The 5941-nt window shown below is 32.0% G+C and overlaps 1 non-coding gene across 1 annotated transcript; it reads right to left on the bottom strand.

Annotated features, from left to right (window-relative positions):
• Positions 1-3014: 3014 nt before the first annotated feature.
• Positions 3015-3098, bottom strand: Trnal-uaa (transfer RNA leucine (anticodon UAA)). The gene has a single exon. It is a non-coding gene; the product is annotated as a tRNA-Leu (tRNA).
• Positions 3099-5941: the final 2843 nt, after the last annotated feature.

Below are 5941 nucleotides of genomic sequence, written 5' to 3'. Positions count from 1 at the left end.
TATAAATGTTTTGATGGAACCCCCGATGAGCTGATGTATAAATATCTAATCCAACCTTTATGATAGTTGATTATAAAAATGATAGACGTCATATGAAATATAAACAATAATGATGTAATTGAGTGAATTTTATTCATTAACTTTTACTTTTATTTATTACACTAGTTTCCGCCCGCGGGTGGGTTGTAGGTTTTAGGAAACCTTATTAGGATATGTCCTTTTCTGTACTCGATTGATGATGATATACAAACACACGTTCTTATTTATAATATTAGTTAGGATAATCATGTTTCATTGACGTTTAACGATGAATGCTGGACGAGAGAGAGAGAGGCTACGGTTTCCAACATCATGAAGATGAATAAATAAATGAATCTAGATAAATAAAAACTGCATTATATAAAAATAATAATATAACTAACACTCACGGTTTATTAAGAAGTCAAAAATCGTAATTATATTTATTTTTGGAAAAACAACACGTATTTCTATTCGAAATGTTTCTGTCCTTTTATTCTTTGATAATAAAAGCAAAAGAATTGTTTGCACCTTGCTTAGCGGCAAGGTGACAAAATGCTTTGATCACTAAAGCCTTATCTGGGCTGAAGGTGGCGTTGGAACAAAACATATCCAGTCTACCGATAACAGACGAATTCAAGACGGTGTTAATTGGCTAACTGCTTTTAACCTTAAGATCTGAACGATAACATAAATTGAGCAATTAGAACAACCGAGTACCTATTCACTTATAATATATTGAAATAAGTGTGTGTGAATATTTATGTAATATTATTATTTACATTATAACTTTTCAAATCAAATCATGAATGCTTGTAGTAATGGGAAGAACTTCAGTAATATATTTTTTTTATAGAATAGGAAGGCGGACGTGCATATGCGCCACCTGATGGTAAGTGGTCACCAACGCTCTTAGACATTGTCATTGTAAGATATGTCAACCATCGCTTACATAGCCAATGCGTCACCAACCTTGAGAACTAAGATTTTATGTCCCTTGTGCCTGTAATTACACTGGCTCACTCACCCTTCAAACCGGAACACAACAATATCAAGTAATGCTGTTTTGCGGTAGAATATCTGATGAGTGGGTGGTACCTACCCAGACGAGCTTGCACAAAGCCCTACCACCAGTAGAATAAAAAATATTAACGCGAATCATACGTACACGACGTATGGGCCAAAAATTAATTATTTCCACCGTTAATATTTAAAAAAAAACAATTGGCGGAACATTGTGCCAAATGGACATTAGTGAGATAAATCATTCAATCATCAAAATATCATAAAAAAAATATTTGCATTTGCAAAATATAATATTAAAAATATTTGCTATCTCGTAACGTGATAATTATAATAAAGACATACGTGATTTGGAACATATAATATTTGAAAATAGAATAAAAATAAAAACGACACGATTAAATACGACGTAAGTTTTGACAGAAAAATATTGTAAGCTAATTAAATGATTGTAGTTGTATACAAACGGAACACGGTTAGTTAATTAGTAGGCTCTCTAATTTGTAAAGTAATTGTCAGAATTTATTTCTGTAATATGTAATACGTTTTAGAATTCCCACTAAAACGTGACATTAAAGTGAGCGTAGCACGATTATATCTGGATTTGTCATCTAACATGGCGCCTGACGCCTCGGTAAGAAACCGTAAAGATTATCTCACCTCTGCTAATGGATTCCGAATTAATTATTAAGCTATAATTATCGTCGTTCTATCCAACAGTTTGAACTATTTTGTACAAGACAAGGGATAATTTCGTTCGAGCAGAGAATAAATTTAAAACTATTTAAATGGATCAAATTAGAGTAATATAAAATAAAAAGTAAAAATAATTCGATAATAGGTATGTGACATTTCGGCACAGATATTCTGTTAAGGATATGTTGGTCATGTTCCCCCACGCTTATATAATTTATTTTAAGTGTACATTTATTTAAATAAAACAAGCTCGTTGAAATGTTTGGACGTCATATCTTGCAATATTCAATGAGTAATTCTTATTATATATAATATAGACAGAGAAAAGTACTGGCAAGTTGAGACTAAATATTATATATTTTATTAATTCAAAATATTCGATTTCCCTATTTCAAATTTGTTGCATAATAATGTGGCAAAAATAAAAAAATAAATGTCATTAATTTTAGTGGAAAAATTTTAGTAAGTTATTTTTATATAACGAACTTATTTAAACTCCATAAAATAATGTGAAATCGAGAGCTGTTAAACTTCCACACTTAAAACAATAAATATTTTTCAAACAAGAAAAAAGCTTTGTGTTTGATTAAGAACTCATTTTCAAACTTGGAATACCACATCTTTTAATAGTACGTACCTACTATTAATAAAAAATGATAGGGCAACGTCCTCAAAGGATTCTTTAATGTTATTCTAAGGTCAAACGTCAGCATAAAATAATTCTTTAATATGCTACTATATGTCTAAAAGAATTTGTAAAAGTTCAATGATCGATAATATTGTATAGAATTGTGTGCCCTCGTCAAATATTAACTCGTAAGTTGCAATGACAGCGGGAGACACAAAACGTCTTATGTCGTTGCTAATATAATTTAAATTTAATAACGAAAAATAAAGCACTTAAACTTAAATACAGCAATAGAGCTATTCTGTAAGAACAAACTTGAAACTCACCGCAGAAAATGGTCGTGAATTATTTAGTATGTATGTATATAATAGCTTATAATTATCAGAAAATGATATACAAGATTGAACATAATAATTATAACATTTCAAGAATACACGCATCAAAATAGTATATCACCATAAGTCGCTTGTCAACATCTGGGAGATATAACAGAATAGCAGCGCTGGCATCGAACAAATTTAACAATTGAAAAACTAAGTACAAACTCGATTTTACGCGTAGTCATTCTGATTTAATTTAGTTAGTAATTTATTTATACATTGTAAAAATTAAATGTAAAATAAAAATAAAAACTCTATTTCAGAGACTTTGTCAGGTGTGGGGTTCGAACCCACGCTCCCTCTCGGGAACCAGAGCTTAAATCTGGCGCCTTAGACCACTCGGCCAACCTGACTTGTTGATAATTATTGAAATTTCGCATATGTACATACAAACAAATATCTTATCTTTTATCCAATTGTGTTCTTGTTATTTAATAATACAATTTGCCCATAAATTCGAGATTTGACTACGTCAATTAAAATATGTTTCACAACATAACGAACCATCAATTGATATGATAAGCAAAATACATAATACATTTCATAGGTTAATTATATATACATATTTTATATATATATAGCGTATCTACTAGCATTACTTGTATGTAACCAAGAAATACTTATCAATGTATGATGTAAACAAATCCTGAAAGTCGATTTTAAGCTACTTATTATATGGTCGTATTGCTTAGATACTTAGCAGTTACAAACAAATCTAGGATTTATTACAAATGATCAACATATTATAGTTCGGGGAAGTTTGATGACCATTAGAGTTGCAATCTAAAATTGACCTCTTTTCACATATGTTTAAAGTCGAGTTTTGTTTGTTCCGTTGTGTTGTTAATAAAGTGCCTTATATATTATTTCGATCCCGCGGAAGGTCATTATTATTTATTCTAATCTGCTTTATATTTCGAAAATGTTTCCGATTTGAAATAATAGCTCTATAAATTACAGGCACAAAAGGGACATAAAATCTTAGTTCCCAAGGTTGGTGGCGCATTGGCTATGTCAGCGATGGTTGTCATTTCTTACAATGCCAATGTCTAAGGGCGTTGATGACCACTTACCATCAGGTGGCTCATATGCTCCCGCCTTCCTATTCTATAAAAGAAAAAAAAAATAAATAAATAGGGAGACCCACGACGACGTCATCAGTTTACTTTCGGAAGCGATAGTGAAAACATGTTTAAACCTATCGCTCCTGCGACTAAAGCTAACACTGTAGCTTTGTTATTTACTAAGCGATAAGTGCGTACTTGGAAATTAATATTGCGCGTCAACAACAGCTAAACTTTTACTGGTGGTAGGGCTTTGTGCAAGCTCGTCTGGGTAGGTACCACCCACTCATCAGAGATTCTACCGCAAAACAGCAATACTTGATATTGTTAATCCGGTTTGAAGGGTGAGTGAGCCAGTGTAATTACAGGCACAAGGGACATAAAATCTTAGTTCTCAAGGTTGGTGACGCATTGGCTATGTAAGCGATGGTTGACATATCTTACAATGACAATGTCTAAGAGCGTTGGTGACCACTTACCATCAGGTGGCCCATTTGCTCGTCCACCTTCCTATTCTATAAAAAAAAAAAGAAAAAAAAATGAAGTGGACAAGACAAATACTACCACGGGTCAATCGTTGCGGCGGTATCAGGGTTGAATCTTTACGTCACGCTGCTATTCAGCGAATCCAGGTCAGTTAGGGGACTAGTCTTCTAGAAGCCCTGATCCTGCCCCTGAAGAACATCGTTGGGTTTTTAAACTTTATAAACGTGCTTTGTTACTGTGTTAATCAATAAATAATATAAACAAAGTAAAATAAACATAATTGCTTAAACCTTAACGAATAAAATGTTTATTTCGAAATATATAATTAATAAAACCGTAACAGCCTGTGAATGTCCCACTGTTGGGCTAAAGGCCTCCTCTCCTCTTTTTGAGGAAAAGGTTTTTGGAGCTTATTCCACCACGCTGCTCCAATGCGGGTTGGTAGAATTCACATGTGGCAGAATTTCAGAATTTTAATTGGCTGTTACGGTTACGGTATATAATTAATAGGGTGTTATGACGATTCATATTATGTTTGCCATTTAATTATTACTACTGGGATATCATTTGCAACGAATACATTCGAAGTAATTTATTATTCAAAATGAATGATTCATATAATAGATATACACTTTTATAATAAAGTTAAGCGAAAATTGACTGATATAGTTTTCATTTTCAATTAAATATTTTTATTTCCATAATATTCAGTTTTTAAGTAGTTAATAAATAATGTTTTTATGAAATAGCGAAAAATATTATGGAGCAAGTCACACATTTTTTATTTAAAAATGGTAATCATATTAACAAATGAACCTGGTGGTAAGTGGTCACTACCCATAGACATTGATACTGTAAGAAATGTTAATCATCTTTTACGTACCAATAATAATAATAATAATATCTTGGGACATTATTCACACACGGCCATCTGATCCCAAACTAAGCAGAGCTCGTGCTATGTAAACCAGACAACTGATATACTACATATACTACTTTTCTTTTGTAAATACATACTTATATAGATAATTAACCCAGACTCAGGAAAAACAGACATGTTCATGCACACAAATGTCTGTCCTGGGTGGGAATCGAACCCTCGACCTTCGGCGTGAAAAGCGGGTATCTACCAACCACGCCAACCGGCTCGTGTATTATATGCTCCATCATCCTCGGGATCGAAGATGGTATTCCATTGTGCTTGGCTTACTCGCCCTTCAAACCGGAATACAATAATACTGAGTATATTTGGCGGTAGAATAAATTATGATTGGGTATCCAGACGGTCTTGCACAAAGTCCTACCGCTAAGTAAAATACTAGTTTATGTTCTATATTTAAGTTGAAATCGTATACAATAAACGGTATTATTATTATTGTCATATAAATATAATATATATGTAACGGTATATATGAAAAATATTTAAAAAAAATGCGCTTTTGCATTTCTTTGCATTGTTGTACGGTTGTGTTGTTTATATATAATTTTTTATAGATGTTTAGTGCATCGATTTTTACATTTTCATAATCGGTATTTCATTAAATGATAAATGTTATATTTTATCAATGATTTCGATTATTTTATTTAATAAAATAAAATAAGTCTATTGTTTTAATGGCATACATACATCATTAAATAAATTGCGG

The sequence above is a fragment of the Nymphalis io genome, chromosome 12 (assembly GCF_905147045.1).
Source record: "Nymphalis io chromosome 12, ilAglIoxx1.1, whole genome shotgun sequence".
In the NCBI taxonomy this organism is placed as follows: Eukaryota; Metazoa; Arthropoda; class Insecta; order Lepidoptera; family Nymphalidae; genus Nymphalis; species Nymphalis io.
Note: the sequence above shows the minus strand (reverse complement) of the source record. Positions and strands in the feature narration are given on the sequence as shown.